General features: G+C 32.8%; 1 long non-coding RNA gene across 4 annotated transcripts; it reads right to left on the minus strand.

The window, feature by feature from the left end:
- On the minus strand, positions 314–2,502 carry LOC107623858. Of its 4 annotated transcripts, XR_001616661.2 has the most exons (5): positions 1,703–1,748; positions 1,584–1,599; positions 1,360–1,446; positions 583–654; positions 314–482 (listed from the first exon to the last, which is right to left on the minus strand). It is a non-coding gene; the product is annotated as an uncharacterized LOC107623858 (long non-coding RNA). The 4 variants fall into 4 exon arrangements; XR_002355437.1 differs by lacking the exon at positions 314–482 and having other exon boundaries at positions 509–654; XR_002355439.1 differs by lacking the exons at positions 314–482; positions 1,584–1,599; positions 1,703–1,748 and adding an exon at positions 2,089–2,502 and having other exon boundaries at positions 509–654.

Below are 5,944 nucleotides of genomic sequence, written 5' to 3' on the forward strand. Positions count from 1 at the left end.
TATAAACTACAGATAGCTCAAGTTTGCAATGAAAAAATAAATTAAAGAAACACATTATATAATTGATCAAGGTAAATAGATTAACTTATATATAAGTGCATAAAGTATGTTATCTTGATTCAAATAAAATTAAATCTAGAGATGGATATGAAGAGGTGGATAGGGTGAATCTAACGTGAGAAGAGGTAATATAAGTGAAATTATATCAAGGTCCCCTGTCAAATAATCTCTTTTACCTTGTGAATGTATGGTGTTGGCCTATATAGGCACACAATTAGAAAGCATGTCAGAAATAAAATAAAGGGGAAGCAATTGGAAAAGAAAGGAAGGGTAAAGCAAATGAAGTGCAAAGAATAAAAGCAAAACCAAAAAGAAAGGTCTGAGACTGAGACAAGTACTACTTTTTTTTTAAAATATGGCAATGGCAATAGCAATGGACATGCACTGAAATATTTATTTTTATTATTATAAAAATATGAATACTATTTTTGTTTAGAAAAAAAGAAAAAGAGAGAATCAAAAATCATATAAGTGAAGCCATAAGCTAAGGACCTAAGGTGGTATCTGAGACAGTGACCTAACTATGAGAGTGTTGCAGTGCAAAATAGTGGTGGTCCCTTTCTGCTAGGTTCTCCAGTGACCCCCCTCTGGCCCCTGTGTGGTGATTATTCAAAAATTTAGAGTGCTGGACCACCAATCCATTCATCCTTAGTCTCACTTATTCTTGGTTTCATTGCTTCCAGTAAGAAGTAAATATAAGTAGTGAAACCTCTTTTTGTCATTACTTCATTATTGCTAGATATCCTATTAGCTACCACACTCACTACTACTTAACAAATAAATAGTAAAGTATATTCTGTTATTGCTGTGACGTTGAGTAATGCTAATCTAGTCACGAGGAAGTTGTGAAGTTAGCATTAGCAGTATCACTTTTTGTTTTTACAAAGCAGCAGTAGCACTGTTTGTCGGTTCCCATTCCCTTTAAGTCATTAAAATATTGCTAACGTGCATATCAAAGAAACTTTGGCAAATTAAACTTTAATTCTTACAACTCAAGCAGGACACCATCAGCTAATTAAACTTAAAGACTTAAAGGGAGAGAAATCAACATGAAAGTAGTAGCTAGCAAGAGGCTTTTATATTATGTACTTTTCTGTTCTGCCGAAAGTAGTAGTTGTAGTGTGGTGTGCTGTGTGGCAAAATAAGTTTTCATAAGAGATTGTGTATCATATTAGTTAATGTCAAAATAATAATTATCTTGACACTTTAATTAAGCTAAGTGTTCCTCTGCTATATATATGAGTTTAATTACCTTGAGTGACTTTATTAAAAATTAAGAAAAAGCTGTAGAATGGTTACAAAGGTACTGAGAGTGCATAGAAGCTGATACCTGAGGAAGTAATGAGCATCCTTTTGTAGTCTTCCTAATGGAGGGGTCAGAGCTTTCTGCAAAGGAGCATCCGAAATAATATTAACATTCGTAATTGTAATAAATAAAGCATCCTTATTATGTATGCTATAGCCATCTTATGTGAGAAGAAAAAATTAATTCAAGAGGGCTTGCTATCTAAATTCTAAATTACCTGAATCCTACTAAAGCTTAAGAAGATAAGAGAAATTTTTTTGTTGCAATCTTCGGAAGAATGGTTAAAGCCAAAACACAAGAGTTAACAATAAGCAAATCAAGTCTAGAAATGATTACATTGAAAATCTCTAATCTCACACATAGAAAGTCAGGGAAATCCAATCTTATTGATTTCAAGTGTGTTCAGTTCAGAAATATCCATGATATATTAGATTAGTTTAAAATCAGTTTAACAATCACAATGTGAGTTTAATAGTTAGAGCCATTTCTTATGAACCAGCCTTGAACAAGCCACTTATTTCACATAATTTTGTTGATCAACTTTCCTAGGATCATTTCAAGGCATGTAAATCAAGCACAATGACATCTTACAATTTATAAATTTCGGTCACGAACTTCATATAAATAACTCCAAACAATAAAATTCCAGATAAAACATGAAAGATACAAATTGAAGTAATAAAAAATGAAACCTCAAATGATGGAGGAATTAAAAATGAAACCTCGAATGATGGAGGAATAAAAAATGAAGCATTAAAAACGAAGCATGCTGTAATCGTTTCCAGGAGGAGGATCAGTCCGGGGAGCTGGAGGTAGGCCGGGGGAAGCAGCGTGGCAGCTGAAACGGCGTCGCCGGAGGAGGACGGTGGTGGAGAGTGGGTGAACAGAAGGAGTGAGTGAAGGAGAGAAGAGAAGGAGGTTCACGGAAGAAGAAGAAGGGGGTAACCGTGACGGAGGAATGACAGCAGTGGAGAATGATAGCGGCGCAACCGTGAATTTAGGGTAGAACAAGGGGGGATTGTGTTTCTGGTGATTGGGGAATTTGGGGATGAAACGGGGATTTTGGGGGAATTAGGTTTTGAACTTTGGACGCGGGAGGTGGACGCGGGTATTTGTGATTTTAGTGATAAAAATCGATGGACAATTTGTCGATTTTAATTTAAAAAAAAAAGCAACACTCTAGACGTTTATTTTATACCTTAAATCTACACCATTCGCTTAATTTTAGAAAGCAATCTAGATTGTTTATATTTATCGACGGTAAGTGTTGTCGATATTTTAAATAATAAAATCGACGACATATTTGTCGATTTTAAAATAAAAGTATTTTCCACTCCTCGTTCGTCGACAGTATGACGATAATAGTGTTAAGATTAATTCATTATAAAAATATCGATGGCCTGGCTGTCGATTTTAATATTTTATTTTTAATTAATTTTTTTGACAATTTCGACAGCAAACTGTCGAAAAATATTGACGGCGGAAATAGTCATCGATTTTTGGCGTCGAAAAAAAAAGGCTTTTTTCTTGTATTTAATTATCATTATATATTATTAAATATAATTAATTAATTAGTAAACAATTTTTTGTATATATAACGGATGTTGTAAGAGGGAACAAACAATTAATGGGCATCTGAATGATGGGAGGAAGAAATTTAAATTAGATGGATGGCCTTTATCCACTTGGATGTTCAAGGCAAGTGGCTTGCTTTGCTATTGGGTGTACTCATTTTTGGTTCATTACAAAAGCAATGCCTATGTTAAATTGTTAAATGGGTTGGGTCTCTTCATGCCCCCACAAGTGTCGATCACAGAATAAAAATGTCCAAATTCTAAGCCAGGTGCGTATGTGGCAGACAAAATTAGGGTTTTCCCACAACGTGCAACGATTAATTCGTTGGTGTATACATATCTTTGACCAACACACATTAAATTACTACTAATTACGGTACTATGAAAACTCGTAATCATTGATCATTAATTAATTACTTCAATAATGAACGAGTGTATTCAATATAATTAGGTGGGTGTCTCCAAAATAAAACCAACAAATCCTAACATGTGGGCGGTGCTGATGCGCACTGACGCAGCCACGCACGTTGTATGCAAAATCCCAATTCCTGTAATTTATGCTTAAAATAATTTAAAATTATTTTATTTAATTTAATATTTATAATTTTATATATATAATATTTATAATTATATATTAATAATATTATTTTAGCTAATCAAACTTCTATCTCTTTTTGGTTTTTACTTAATGCTAATCATTTTAATAAGGCAATATAATATGGTAATATTTGTTAATGCATATAGGTCATAAGTCACATAAACATGGACACCGATTTAAAAAGGTGGAGTTTATGATGATGATGATTATAATGATTAACAGTTATATAGTAATCATACAATTTTGATAATATTGTTACATACAATTAAATTATATTTTTTCTATTTAATAATATTTTTATTTTTTAAATTAAAAAATATTTTTAAATAATAAAAAATTAATAAAAGATAAAACTAAAAATATTATAAAATTAACATTAATTATAAGAACTTAACCTCCTAATGTTAAAATTTTGATCATGATAACAGCGATGTAACTTTCAGAAGAGGTTTTAGAATGAGAGATAGAAATAGTGTGTTTTAACTTTTAAGACACACATAATATTTATGTGTATGAATTTTGTGTACTTTTAGAAAGTAAAAATAATAAAACATTACATGGTGATACAAAATATTACGGTAACAATTCTGCTACGTTACCAACAATATTTCTGTCAATTTCTGCTAACTCTTATTTATGATTGTGTTTAATAGAAGTGTCTCTGTGAATATGTCTAATAAAAATATCTTTTTTATAGCGTTGTCTAATGGAAGTGTTTTTATAGTTGTATTTTCTAGATGTGTCTTTTTATACATATGTTTAAAAAGTAATAATTAAATATTATTGACAATAAATTGACAGATAGTATATTAGTACCTTATACTTTTTCTTACGATAATCGTTAAATGTTTGGCACACCAGCTTGTGGTCCAAATAAGAGAATAGTGTATTTATCTTACGCTATGACTATACAATAATGTACCCATATATATATATATATATATATGTTCTTGTATATAATTCAAAGAGGAGTGTTAGGGGTCAGCAACTTTTTTGATTTGTAGTCATCAATGATGATTTTAATAGTGTGAAATTTCATCCAATAACTCACTTTTCCTTGTTAGTTACATGCTAGCCATAATTTAAAAAAGTTGCTACCCCTAGACTTTTCCTAATTCAAGCACTAGATGTGCCTATGCCCTATGGGTTTGTGATGGAGAAGCTAAAGAAAGAAAATAATGAAATGAGGGAAAGGATAAGTGAAGGAATGATTTAAGGTGTTTAATTACAAATTAAATGACAATCAAAGTCTTAAAAGATTTATATTTAAATTTATTTTTTCTGCTCACTAAATGTGATAACCAAATCATAGTTGACGATCAGTTTATTTGATAGAGAATTATTTTTTTTAATTTATTTTTATTTACAATAAGTTAACCAACGATATATGGACAAATATCACTACAACAAACGCGGCAGATGCCTGTGCTGAACTTCCTGCGAAGTCACAAACCGCAGCAACTTAGGATGGATTGCTGCGATTCATCTCGAAATTAGCCTTCCAACGCCGAATCGACCTGCTTTTGTGTCGAACCCACTAAGCCTGCTGCTAACCCCAAACCATCTACTGATATTATAACCTAACTTCGCCTCAGAAAACCCAAAATCAAGGTTCTGAAAAGCCCGCCAAAGGAGAGTGCAGAGCGCGCCAAATTCTTCCATTCTCTACCGTGCCTCAATCTGTGACTGTGGAGACTCGTGGCTGTCGATCCATCATTCTCCCTCCTGCCGTCGACCCTTTCCAAAATCAGATTCGTAGCTCAGATTTTTCATCGCGCAAACACATAAGAGGCAGAGGCACGAAACACATCTCCCCGCGCCCATCCTTGCCGCCGTTCTCCTCCGGACACCACTAACAGCTGTATTGCGCTTTCCATTGCAGGTGGATCCATCGTCGACTAGCTTCGTGGTTTACAATAAAGGTATGTACAAAACCCCTTTTTTTTAGTAAGGTTCTAGCTTGTTCTTCGTTTGTGAGCTCTGTCTCGCATATGAATTTTTCTCTTTTTTCACTAAAATTAACTGGTATCTGAAAGGGTAGATCAAAGGTTTGTGGGGTACTTTTTCAACAATTTTGCCTGAAACGATAAGCCATAAAAATAAATTGAAAGTGGCAACTCTTTTCCATGTAGCAGAACCTACCACCAAATTTTGAAGAGTGTAAGTTAATGAATTTGATGAGCCCTCAAACTAGAAGCAGATAATTTGTATCAATTATATCTAGAATTATAGTCCAAATTAATGAATCCTATTATCAAATATCAATGAAATAAAAGACTTGATTGAATTTGAATACTATATCTATTCAAAGTTCTCAGTTTTTTCATTACACTCATAAGAGATGTGATAAGAACTTGCATTGCTGATAAATAACAAAGCAGTACAAAGTTGCAATATTGGCCCAGT

The sequence above is a fragment of the Arachis ipaensis genome, chromosome B10, assembly GCF_000816755.2.
Source record: "Arachis ipaensis cultivar K30076 chromosome B10, Araip1.1, whole genome shotgun sequence".
Classification (NCBI taxonomy): Eukaryota; Viridiplantae; Streptophyta; class Magnoliopsida; order Fabales; family Fabaceae; genus Arachis; species Arachis ipaensis.